The sequence below is a fragment of the Cynocephalus volans genome, chromosome 11 (assembly GCF_027409185.1).
Source record: "Cynocephalus volans isolate mCynVol1 chromosome 11, mCynVol1.pri, whole genome shotgun sequence".
In the NCBI taxonomy this organism is placed as follows: Eukaryota; Metazoa; Chordata; class Mammalia; order Dermoptera; family Cynocephalidae; genus Cynocephalus; species Cynocephalus volans.
The window spans coordinates 57,581,384-57,595,154 of NC_084470.1; the positions used below are offsets into that span (position 1 = coordinate 57,581,384).

Sequence of the window (13,771 nt, forward strand, 5' to 3'; positions counted from 1 at the left end):
CGCCGCTCTCTCCCTCACACACTCGCACCGGGAGCGACGCGCACCCCTCCCGCCCCTTAGCCGCGCAGGCCCGGCCCCTTAAAGAGACACACACGGGCCGCCCATCCGCCGCCAGTTGGCGAGCCTGCCGCAGCTGGCAGAACCCAGGGCAGGGGCGAACGAGACGTAGCGCAGCCCGGCTGGCCGAGCCCGGCCGGACCCTGCCTGCGGCTTCCGGGAACAATAAGTCCCCAGCCCGAGTGATGTTGGCGGGCCCAGGACCTGGAGGGGGAGGCACCACGATCCCTCCCTCTGCCCGCCGGGCGGCCGCGGGTGGAGACGAGGACTGGCCCGCTGCGAGGCTGTTTGCAGGCGACATCGGGGGAACGTCTGAAGCCCGCCAAGACACTAGCCTTCCTGCCCCAAGGCCCTCCAGAAGTTGCCCGCCGGGAGCCCCGGAGTCCGCGGCGGGTTGAGGGCTCCTCCTCCAGGCCTCCGGGCCTTGAGGTAACGCGGCCGCCGCTCCTCCCGGGCCTCTCGACCCACTCGCCCCTCTCTTATTTTTCCTTCTCTCTCGCGCTCTCCCCCTTGCCTCTTCATCTCGCCTCTTCAGCGAGTACGTAAGCGGATCTCCCCGGACGCCCTCTCCCACCTCCCCCAGGTCTGTCCCCAACGCCCCCTACTCTCCGCCTCCGCGCACTATTCCGCCTCCACCCCCAAATCTGGAAGCTACTGCCCGCGTCTTCTACGTGGTTCTTGAGACCTTGGAGGCAGTGTCCTGAAAAAAAGGTTATTAATTACTTTCCTGCAAAAATGACAAGGTGAGATTAAGTAGGATAACTTTTAAGGACCATGTATTATTTTTGGAAGGAGAAACAGGAATGCATAAGTGCTTTAGCTAAACTCTCAGGACATTGAAGAGTTTATGTCAATTGATCATTTCGAAACTGGGGGTTCATATGGTCAGCTTTTTTGTGGGCTTTTTTTCCTCTATAATTTTGAATTGGATTTTGCCAGCAAACAGTTGGATGGAAGTGTGTCATAATTACTGAAATGTGATCTAAGACAATGGACCTCCTTCACTAGCTAACTTTTTAAAAATATCCTTTACATATATTTAGGCTAGCAGTGTCAGTGTTTTATCATTGTTTCTCACTTAGGAATTACACTGGCATTTTTTTCTGGTACCTTTAGGAACGGGATGGAGGGCCAGAGTCCATCTGACTTCCCATAGGCTCTTCTTATGGCCACTTCTTTACAGACCATAAATGTTACTAATTTCCTTGTGGTTTTAATCGTTTTACGAAGTTGATGTGGATAGGTCCTTTACAAATGGGATATTTGTAATGCCTTAAACCTTCCATAAACGTCAGCACCTATTCAGGCATTATAGTGCAATAGTTAAGAGCTACGTGTACCTGGCATTGTGTATACCAGCCACTTTCTAGCCATGTGACACTGGGCATGGTTGCTTCTCATGCTTCCAGCGCTTCACCTGGAAAATGAGGGTATCATCCACTGCACAAAGAATGTTGTGAACATGCTTACACAATGCCCATCATTGAGTAAGTGCCCAGTTTAAGTGCTATATTAAAGGTTTTGAAAGAATAGGTTGAGGTCCTGTGCCTTAGATGTCACATAGGCCATTGAGAGCCACTTGACATTGGACAGGAAGGACAGTACTATTTTAGGTGAAGGCGGCTGAAACAATGTAAGCTTGAGGTGATAAGAAGCAAAGCTGAAGTAAATGAGGAAAAAAGCAGTCAGGTGCAGGTTTCCTATTTCCTTAACAACAAAGTAAGCAGTTCTCTTGCAAGAGCTACAGCTGGCCTCTGTAGTCTAGTCAGAACCTAGTGCAGTAAGCATGTGGAACCATGGGGGTCAGTGGGAAATTCTAAGCCCCAAACTTAAATAAATGAACCAAGTTTTCACAGGTAGTGCCTTTGTCTATGATTGTACTAGGGGTTCTTTGGAATCTTTTTTTTTTTTTTAAAGATGACCGGTAAGGGGATCTTAACCCTTGACTTGGTGTTGTCAGCACCACGCTCACCCAATGAGCTAACTGGCCATCCCTATATGGGATCTGAACCCATGGCCTTGGTGTTATCAGCACCACACACTCCCGAGTGAGCCACAGGCCAGCCCTGAAATCATATTTTTAAATCAAAGAGAATGCATCCTCGGAACACATACGTGGGCCTGTCCTCCTATCAAAGCTGTGGGAGAAAAATTGTTTTTTAGCATTGTTAGATACTGACTATCCCTATTTTTTACATAAAGCCTTCTGCTTTGTGTGTTTTAAAGAAAAATGTCTAAAAGTCCTAACATGAAACAGAGGCATTCCATTCCCAGAGTGCTAAACACCATAAAAACCCTTATAAATTGTTCCTACTGTTACTGTCTCCTGTGGGCCCAGACCACCCTTATCCCAGGGAACCCCAGAGTGGCCAGTAGTGACCCTGAAACAAAGTCGACTTGGGCATCTGTTGGAGACAGAAAGCAAAAGATCAGTCATTCCCCACGGGTAGGCGCCAGGTATCTAATAAAAGGGTGGGAGAAAGAAGAAATGTAGTTGGGGAAAGGGAGCATCAGTTGATCCCCTGAGCATATCCTCCAGAACCACTACAGATGCTCCTCAACTTATGATGGGGGTTAGGTCCTGATAAGCCCATCATAAGTTGAAAATATCGTTAAGTAGAAAATGCATTTAATACGCCTAACCTATCGAACATCATAGCTTAGCCTAGCTTCCCTTAAAAATGCTCAGAACACATACATTAGCCTACAGTTGGGCAAAATCATCTAACACAAAGCCTATTTTATAATAAAGGGTTGAATATCTCATGTAATTTATTGAATACTGTACAGAAAGTGAAGAACAATGGCTATATGGGTATGGTTTCTACTGAATGAGTATGGCTTTCACACCATCATAAAATCAAACCTGTAAACAAATTTTTGAGGTAATATATTGATCAGACAGTTCTTAGGACTGACACACAGAAGAAACAACTAAATCAAGATAATGAGGTACTCTGAGGTGTCACTGGGTGATGTTTTTTTTCCAAGTTCCCAGGCCAAAGTTCTGCTGCCTCAATGCAAACCTGGCTAAGGCTCTGAGAGAGAAGGAAAAAGTCATTCCTCCTTGAATCCTGAGTGGGGAAGCTACTCTTGACTCTTCCCACCCACTCTTCCTTAACCAAGTCCTTCCTCCAAAAGAGGGTTGTCAGAGGACTAATTGTGCCCCTCAGGAGATGCCAGCTTTGGAGGGACAGGCAAGCCCCAGGGACTCCTTGCAGTTTCTTTCCTTGCCAGGAGGAAGGCAGGAATGGCAATGACAACAAGGCCCTATGCTGGGCAAGGCACCGTGGGAAACCATATCTCTGCGCTTCTCTCACAAACACCCTCACCTGGAAGAGCCGGGTCTTTTTCCAGTGGTCATAGCTTGTAGTTAATAGTAGCCTGCTGATGTATGAAAAGTTGAATTTAGTATCAGAGAGGCAGTTTGGGAGTATACATGAATAGTATACACAAGAATATCAAGGTCAAATGTTTTAAAGTTGAGGGCTGCCAGTACATGGTTTTATAAAGATCACAATAGTTTGTGAGACACTTGCTCAATCTCCTTGATTATTTAAACACTATCTTGAATCTATTCCCTGCTGTTAATGATCCCAGTTTGTTCCTTGTTCCACACCCCTAATATTCTTTGGCATAGAAGAGTAGTCTGCATTACATATTCCAAAAATGTATTTTTCTTTATTTGGTCTGTAGGAGACCAAAACTGGCTGTTGCTCTAGTTGTATATTAACCATAAAATTAAAATTATGAATACAAGTAGGTCCATCCTACTTGTACCGGACAGCCACTATAAAAAAAAAAAAGAAAGAAAAATTTGGAGCAAGTGATGTATACATATGTTTTATTCTCCATAGCATAGAAATATTTACTACCAACATCTTAGCATTTGCGGAGCATAAAATGAGATAATGTCTGAGAAAGTACCTAGTACATGTAACCTAATAGCCATGCAATAACAAATTAGCTACCTTGCAAATTTACAGAGATACATGAGAGTCAGTACAATTGAAAGTTATTTTAGATTTAATCAGTATACAGAATAAAGGCAGCATAATTTAAAATAGCGGTTATTTTAACTTTCGCACAAATATATTCTTTGGCCCTGGAATTCCTTAGGGGGGAAAAGCATAATTACAATTCATTTTTATTCATGTTCATTCTGTACATCCCAACACAAGGTAAGAGCAATAGAAAACAATACACAACCTATATTGAGCTCCACCTCCTATAACTCCTATTATATATATTATTTGTATCAAGTCAACACCTTCCCATATATTATTATTATACTCTGTAGTTGTTCTTATTGTACAAACTTTCTGTTCCATATCACTTTGTTAACTGATTTTAATTACATAATTTGTGTATCTTTCCAACTTTATGTTTGTTGTAGGCAGAAGCAGTCTTTCGTATATTATAGTGTATGACCCTGTATGCACCAGGTGTTTAATGAATAATTACTTTGCTACTTTTTTTTTTAAACCAACTCTTTCTTTTAAAAACACTTGAAGTGTTTGTTCACATTGGATTTTTCTGTTGAGACTAGATTGTTGGAGTTGCCTAACAAGCTGCTTGCATGCAGGCAAGCATTCTCTTCTGTAAAGTCTCGTTCATCAGCTCCTACAAGCCAGCCATTTCACTGAGCTTGTAAGTGCTGATTAAAAAGAACTATAGAATTTAACCCTCAAGTTTACAGGAATGTTGTTATTTAAGCAATTTTTTTCTGTATGTGTTAACCTTGTCTTCCCTACAATTATCAAGCATTCAGGGAAGTGATTGGAGTGTATGTTTATTTTATTCTCTTTTGTTTTGGGTTTTGGCATCCTTCCAGAGAACTCATCTCCTAAGGAGCATCTCATTGAATCTTCCCTCCCAGACTTGTCTCTCCCAGCAGAGGATGAAAGTTCTCAAGATTATACCGGTATTACAGATAAACCAGTGATTATAGAGGTTAAGGTATATATCTAGGGCCACATGATTAAAGGATGCTGAAGCCAGAATTTGAACCAGGTTATCTGATTCAAGATATTTGCAGAGAAAAAATTAGAGTTTACCAGCAGCAAAAAATAATCCCTGATGTAAGAAGGAATGATGAGCAAAGAAATTGGTAAATAAGTGGTTAAAACTATTTAATATATAAACTAATGATTATAGTACATAATTTGTATAGCTAATAAAGTAAAGCAAGATAGAATTAGTATCCTTGACAACAAAGCATATAATTTGGAAGCAGGACGGAAGGCGTAATGGTTGCTATTGAAGTTTTCCAAGTTCTCCTTGGAAAAGTTCTCCTTGTTGAAGTTCTCCTTTGTATTGTTTGGGAACGGAGTAAAAATACTGATCGACTTTAACCTTTATTCTTTTAAGTATACAAATTAAAATATGTAGGGTAACTACTAAAAGAATGTATAACTTCTAAGTTAATAGAGGAACAAAGTCGAATGGAAAGATAAAAAAAATTTCAGGATAGTTTTTGTTTTTTTTTTTCGAAAAGGGGTCATATAGGGGTCCTCAAGAGGCTTCAAAGAAAAGATAAAGCTCCATTTCTTAAACTAGGTAATAAGTAAATAGGAATTGTTTTACTGTTATTTTGCCTATATTGTGTGATAAATATCATTTTTTATATTTACTATTTAATAAAAACTGTGTCCTTTGACCCAGCAAATTCTATTACTGAACTTCTAGATCATAGATGTAAAAACGCTTGTACATAGATTAAATGCACAAAGATACTGAATTATTATTCATGGTGGGAGAGATAAAGTAAATGCTTATAACTAAGTGAATGGGTGAATATATTTGGGTACCTCCATAGGAAGGGATATTATGCTGCCATCAAAAGGAATGTTGAATTTTTACTATACTGGGTGTTCTGGAGGAGTTTCTGTGAGGTTTTCGGTTTGGTTGAATGGGAAAAGCAAGATGCTTGGATTATATATAAATGTGCATATATACATATGCACACATACATGCATATCTTTATGTGATTTTATGAGTTTGGAGAAAGATAAGAGCAGCTATATTCCATTTAGTTAACTTGAGTTACCTTGATTTGGGAGTCAGAAGAAATGAAGAGAAAAAAGAAAGGAAAAAAAAGGAAAAATTACTATCACCACATCTCAGTAAGTGTATTGTGATCCATATCATAAACAGATGTTTATCTACATTTAGATATCTGTTAAGAAATTAGGGGGAAAGATAGAGTTGAATCTGTATCTCCTGATAAAGATTAATTATAACTAATCTTTGATTATAGGGAAGTCAATTGAAAAAAGTTCCAGGGTAATGTATATTTGGTTTCTGTATAAGTTAGACCAAAAACCATGTATATGCATATTAATGTAAGCATTTGTATAAGTGTATCTTAACAATGAGAAAGGTGCCAAAAGATACATACTAATCTGTTAATATTCCTGATGATCTAGATGTGGCAGTGAGAGAAGGAAAGGAATTAAGGATGAATCCTAAGTTTTTGGCCTTAGGAACTGGGTAATTGGTTGAGACTTATGGAGACTGAAGGAGAAATGGGTTAGGGGATGTGGGATTAATATTTCTTCTTTGAACATATTAAGTTAGAGAATGCTGCTAAACATTCAGATGGAAAGCAGTTCGTTTGTACCAGTCAAGTGAGCAGTTCAAAGTACCAGTCAGGATTTAGAGGAATACTCATAACGAGATACAAATTTTGGAGTCTTCAGTATACAGGTTATATTTAAAGGTATAGGACTGCATGAGAGCTCGTAGGGAGAAAGCATAATTAGAGAAGAGAAGAGGGCAGATAAAATGACAGGGCCCAGGTTTGAGCATGGGGGAACACCAGTATTTACAAGTAATAAAGAATGATAAGGCAGCAAAGAGGCAAAAGTGAAGTTAAAAACAAACAGGTGTTGGTAGCGATAAGAAAGCTGTTAAATGAAGGAACAAAGAAATTCAGAAGCAATATGCTTCCCATTGTCAGCTACTTTTCAGATTTATCCTTGTATTAGTTGTCTGTTGCTGCCTGATAGAACAGTGGCTTAAAACAAAAACAATCATAATTATGCTTCCAAAATTTCAATCTGGGCAGGAACTCCAGCAGGGAAGGCTTGTCTGTGTTCCACATGACATCCTCTGGGGCTGGGAGAAGGGTTAGGGGATTCGTTTCCAAGGTGGATCATTTATGTTGCTGGCAAGTTGGTGCAGGCTGTTGCCCGGCAGCTCATCCAGGGCTGAGGACCAAGGTCCTTGGTTCCTCTTATTTGGCCTCTTCTTGTGGCCTGGGCTTCCTCATAGCATGATGGCTGTTTCTATGAGTGAGCCTCCTAGAAAAGAACCAAGTGGAATTTGTGTCACCTTTTATGACCTAGCCTTGGAAGTCACATAGCATTGCTTCTACTGTGCTCTATTAGTTGAAGCAATTTCAGGGCCCACCCAAGTTCAAAGGTAGGGAACATAAACTCCACCTCCTAATGGGGTAGTTGCAAGGTTCTAGAAAAGCATTCGAGATGGGAACTGTTGGTATTTGGGGTAAATATCTACACAATCCTGGTCAGAGATAATAACTAAAAGGAGAAGCCTAGAGATATCTGCACAGAAATTTATTGACAATATATTAGAAAGGAATGTTGCAAATAAGTGTGGAAGCATTATATTTAATACAGTACCTTAAAGTGTTTTACACAATATATATTTCATAAGTGAGGGGGAAAAGCTGTGACCTAAAGTCCAGGGTCTCCTAAACACCCAGTTGCTCCCCACAGCTAAAAGTCCAAAATAGGAAGTGAACTCGTCATAACCCTTTGTTCTGAGTTTCTGTTGCAGGAGGAGGCAGGAAGTCATGAGCCATGAAATACTAGACTGCCCTCAAAATATATCAACTGAAACTGAAATACAGGCCACAGAGATGAACTTTGGTGAACTTGCCTCATTTTAATGCTAAAATCTCCACCCAGAGAGGAGCCAGGATTTCCGCACTTGCCTGTCCCAGTTTTATGTTATGGGCCAACCACCATGGGGAAGTCTCAATTCATCACCTATGGACTTTAATCTATACTAGGTGAGGGCTCAACGTTTAGCCAGTGTGACAACTCCTGAAGTTTTGCTGTTGCCCAAAGGTCACATTCCTTACTAGGTCCAAATACAAATTTGTCTTCAGAACTGACCGATGAACTATGTCCCATAGTCAACCAATCCAAACTGAACAAGCTTGTATCCTTCATTACATAAGAGAACTCAGTGAGAACTTGGGAGGAAGTTAAGTGGAAACTTTGGCTATATAAGACAACCCCTTTATTTTGTTCACAGAGACACTGCTTTGGGAGTGATTGCCAGTGTTCTCCTTACTTGCAAAGAATAAAGCCTTTTCCTCCTACCCTGGTCTTGATGGTTTTGCATGCTCTTTGAGGGATGGACCCCTGTAGTATGGTAACAAAGCATGTGTACAAGATGAGGCATGGATTAAGCAGACCATTGTTTAATGTTAAATGACAGAGATCACTTAACATTATTTTTAATTTTTTTATTTAATTTTATTTTTTGGTGGCTGGCTGGTATGGGGATCTGAATCCATGACCTTAGTGATATAAGGCTGCACTCTAACCAACTGAGCTAACCGGCCAGCCCCAACATTATTATTAATATTAAAAATATTATTTAAATATTTATTTTAGGGAGCTGGCCGGTTAGCTCAGTTGGTTAGAGCACAGTGTTATGACACCACCAAGGCTGAGGGTTTGGATCCCCATACTGACCAGTGCCTAAGTAAATGAATAAATATAATAATAATATTTATTTTTGTATGTCCACACATAGGATCTTTCTTGAAAAATTTTATTAGAACCACTCATTCTTGGCTGTTTCATTTAAAGCTACAATTATTCTAAATGAAATAAATTCTGAACCTTTGACCTAGATGGAAAATGAAAATTTTCAAACTTGGATTTAGAAGAATCAGAAAGTTTGAATAACCACAGAGGAAATTAAAGGTAGTCAAAGATCAATGCCTAAAAAGAGATGCCAAGTTCAGACTACTTTATTAGAAAAGAAAAACATGATTATCTCAATAAATGTAAGAAAAAAAAATATGAACTTTAACACTCATTGCTATAAGTACTCAGTCAACTAGGAATAGGAAGAAATTTCTTTAATATTAAAATGTTTATCAGAAAATTACAGTAAACATCACAGTTAGTGATAAGATATTGAGAAGTTTTTCATTAAAACTAGAAACAAGATAGGACTGGCTGGTTAACTCACTCGGTTAGAGTATGGTGATGATAACAAGGCACCAAGGTCAAGAGTTCATTCAGCTGCAAAAAAAACTAGAAACAAGATAAGTACACTGCTAGACAGCATTGTAGTAGAGGGCCTAGCAGATTAATTAACTAGTTAAAACCAATAAATAGTAACAAAGGAGTAAAGCAATACACATTTTCTGAAGACAATATGATCCTCTACCTAGAAAATTAACTAGCAAACTATTAGCTCTGATAAAAGTTTAACATCAGTTTGCTTGGATATAAGATTGGCTTATTTAAAAAATTGTTTCAGGGCTGGCTGGTTGGCTCAGTTGGTTAGAGCACAGTGTTATAACATCAAGGTCAAGTGTTCAGATTCCCATACCAGCCAGCCACCAAAAAAAATTGTTTCAGGAGTCCCATGATCACCCTCAAGTTAAGTGGTTCACTAGAATGATTCACCAGATTCAATTGGTTATACTCACAGCTAAGACTTATTACTGCAAAACATGGAGTAAGAACAACAGGACAAAGATATGCATTGGGTTAAGTTCAGAGAAGTCAAACATAGTCTTCCAAGTCTTTCCACTCCTGGGGCTGCACAGAACACACTCTTTCTAGCAGCAAACTACAGGGAACACATGTGAAATGTCTCTGTCCATGAGAGCCCACTTTTGTCCAAGGGTATGAAGCTTTCATCAGAAGTTGGTCAGGTAGGGCCGGCCCGTGGCTCACTCGGTAGAGTGCGGTGCTGATAACACCAAGGCCCCGGGTTCGGATCCTAAAATTTAAAAAAAAAAAAAAAAAAAAAAAAAAGAAGTTGGTCAGGTAGACAACTGTTCTGGCTTCATGACCATCCATTGTAGCTGAATCCAGGACCACAACAGTGAAATGAGGCAATCTTCATGTTTTTGCAAAACAATCCCCATAAGCTAGTCCAGCATCATCCATTGTTCTGAGCACAGAAAACAACATTATTAGGAATATAAAAAACATTCTAGGAGGAATAAGAAGATTTTGGTCAACGAGTACAAATTTTCAGTTATAAGATGAATAAGTTCTGGATACATAATGTACAGCACGGTGACTATAGTTAATAATACTGTGTTCTATACTTGATTTTGTTTTCTTTTTGGTGGCTGGCTGGTACAGGGATCCAAACCCTTAACCTTGGTGTTACAAGGTGGCATTCTAACCTGTTGAACCAGCTAGCCCTATGTTCTATACTTGAAATTTACTAAGAAAGTAAATCTTAAGTGTTCTCACCACCAAGAAAAAAAAAAGATAACTGTGAGGTGATGGATGTGCTAATTACCATGACCATGGTAATCATTTCACAATATATATATATATATCAAGTCATCATGTTGTACACCTTATGCATATGTATACAATTTTTATTTATCAATTATCCTTCAATAAATCTGGAAAAAAATTAAAAATAAAAAGAATAAAAATGAAAAGGACTTTTTCCACCAGATACTAAAATATAGTATAAATCTATAGTAATTAAAATATCATGGCAGAGGTATAGAGAATGATCATTAGTTCAGTGGAACAGACAGGTTCTGTCAGAGGTCAGTAGACTATAGCATGTTTGATAGTTACCTATTTTTATTTTTATTTTTTTTTAAGTTTTCTTAGGGCTGGCCTTTTAGCTCAGTTGGTTAGAGCATGGTGCTAATTATACCAAAGTCCAGGATTTGATCCCTGTACCGGCCAGCTGCCAAAAAAATAAGTAAAGTTTTATTAGGACACAACCACAACCATTCATTTACCTACTGCTTAGGGCTGCTTTCACAGTACAAGAGCCAAGTTTAATAGTTTCACCAGAAAACATATGGCCCTCAAGCCTAAAGTGTTTACTATCTGGCTCATTTTAAGAAAAGACTGCTAAGCCCTCGACTAGAGAGCACAAAAATTAATTATATATATGAATATTTTAATGAACTAATTAGTCCATGTGCATTTTATACATTTATATTAAATAAAACTATATTTGGGTTATATGATTACATAGACAATTCCAAAGAATTTACAGAAGAGCTACTAGAATAAGTGAGTTAAGCAACGTCACAGGATAAGACCTATATAGAAAAATCAATTGTATTTCTATCTAGTAGCAATAAACAATTAGAAAAGTTAATTAAAGCAACAATACCTTTTACAATTGCACTAAAAAAATCCCATGAAATATTTACATATGTCTAGAAAAATATGTGCTAGATCTGTATGCTGAGTATTATAAAACTAATGAAAGAAATCAAAGAGGATAGGAGTGAATGGAAAGATATACCATTCTTACTTCCATGTATACTTGCATAAATCGGAAGATTCAATATCGTTAAGATGTCAATTCTGGGCCGAGCCCATGCACTCACTGGCTGAGTGCCGGTCACGAAAAAGACAAAAAAAAAAAAAAAAAAAAAAAGATGTCAATTCTTCCCAAATTGATCTGCAAATTCAACATACTCATATTCCCAATCGAAACCTCAGCAGTTCTTCTTGTAGAGATCAACAAGCTGATTCTAAAATTTATAGGAAAAGGCAAAGGAACTAGAATAATTTCTAAATGTTCCATGAGGAGGCTTCTGGTCAAGATGGCAGAGTAGACAGTTGCCATCATCACTCTCTCCCACAAATCAACCAATTTACAGCTATTAAAAAGCAATGACAGCCAAGCTGGGGCCGCTAGAGCTCAGGGGAAGAGGAGGAGAGGCCTACGGAGTGCGTGAAGGCAGGAGAAGCCACGATGAGAGAAAGAACAACTCTGACCATTTCGAATCCCGGCTGCTTCAAGGCTGGAGCTGGTGAGTGCATGGAGCAGGAACTGGCAAAAGCCACAGCTGTGCCCTTCAGATGAAGTTGCTTGGAGGCGGCAGGGAAGAAGAGGACCTTGGTGGCCCCAGGCCAGCAAGACCACTAACAGTGTTCTGGTGGACCCACATAGGAGCGAGGAGCCACAAGACTGAAAAAAAAGGAGCCACTCAGAGGCCAGTGAGTCATTGCAAGGGACCAGCATGTGGCCATCCCATGGGAAGTATTTGGAGCATGGGTGGTAGGGGAGATGGGCCCACCAGGGGAACACTGGGGCACAGCAAGGTCAGCTGATCTGCCCTCCAGTCAGCACAGGACCACTCAGTGGAGACTGGTCAGTAATAAAGATCTGCAGGGGTTGCAGTTTGCTGAAAAAATTCAGGCCCAGACTAGAGTTTCTACACAACCCAGATGCACTGGATCTCACGAGACCAGAAGTACCTACAAAATCAACCATTAAAGCCTGGGCTGCACCAAAAGCCTTTCCTGGGAAATCAGCAGCAAAGCAACAATTTAGTTAAACCACAGAGCTCAAGTACTGGTACCCACAGGAAGTTCCCCCATTTTAGAAGTAAGCAAAGGACGGGCCAGCCTGTGGCTCACTCGGGAGAGTGTGGTGCTGACAACACCAAGTCAAGGGTTAAGATCCCCTCACCGGTCATCTTTAAAAAAAGAAGAAGAAGAAGAAGTAAGCAAAGGACAACTAATTAGTTCCAGTGCAGAGTTTAAGTGGTGGGAACAGCAAATAATCCAACACAGAACTGAAAGAAAAAACAAAATACCCACAAACCAGAGACAAAGTTTGATATTAACTAGTAAAGGTCTCACTTCACCAAAGAATACCTATAAAACCTAGAAGGGCCAGAAGTCCCCTGGACTACCAAGCCAGGGTGGGGGGAGGACTGGGGGCCTCAGCCATGCCCCCTGACACCTGCAACCAGCCCAGGAACAACCACTGAGTTGCTGCAGGAAGTGCCTCAGGCTCCTGAGCTGGGGCAGCGGGGGACCGGCGAGGGCTTCAGCCACACACCCCTGACATTTGCACCCAGCCCAGCAATGACCAAGCCACCGCTGGAAGCCCCCTGGTCTCCCCTGCAGGAATGAGGGGGGTGCCACAGGCCTCAACCCCGTTCCTCCTCCTTCATCCTTCTCCCACCCTATTTCCTTCCCCTTTCTCCTCTCCCCCTCCTCCCCAACTGCTCCACAATAACATCATAGAATGTAAATAATATTAATTAAGAAAAAAAGTTCCATGAAAGATATTGTTAATAAAATGGGAAAAAACAAGCCTTGGGGAAAGTGTTCGCAAAAATGTAATCTGATAAAAGATCCATATTCAGAATATATAAACAACTCTTAAACACATCAATAAGAAAACAACTAAACTTTTAAAAAATGGGCAAAAGATTTGAACATATACTCTACCAAAGAAGATATATAGATGGGAAATAAGGACATGAAAACATGTTCAACAACATAATTCATTAGGGAAATGCAAATTAAAACCACAATGAGATTAACAGTACATACCTATTACAAACGCTAAAATTTTAAAAATAAAAAACTGGCAAAACCAAGTATTGACAAGGACGTGGAGCAAGTAGAACTCTCATACATTGCTGATGGAAATACAAAATGGTACAGTAATTTGGGAAACAGTTTAGGAGATTCTTATAAAC

The 13,771-nt window shown here is 40.1% G+C and overlaps 1 long non-coding RNA gene across 1 annotated transcript; it reads left to right on the forward strand.

Annotated features, from left to right (window-relative positions):
* The first annotated feature begins 407 nt into the window (after positions 1 to 407).
* On the forward strand, positions 408 to 5,190 carry LOC134390002 (uncharacterized). The gene is made up of 3 exons (XR_010024845.1): positions 408 to 486; positions 641 to 800; positions 4,892 to 5,190. It is a non-coding gene; the product is annotated as an uncharacterized LOC134390002 (long non-coding RNA).
* The last annotated feature ends 8,581 nt before the right edge of the window (positions 5,191 to 13,771 follow it).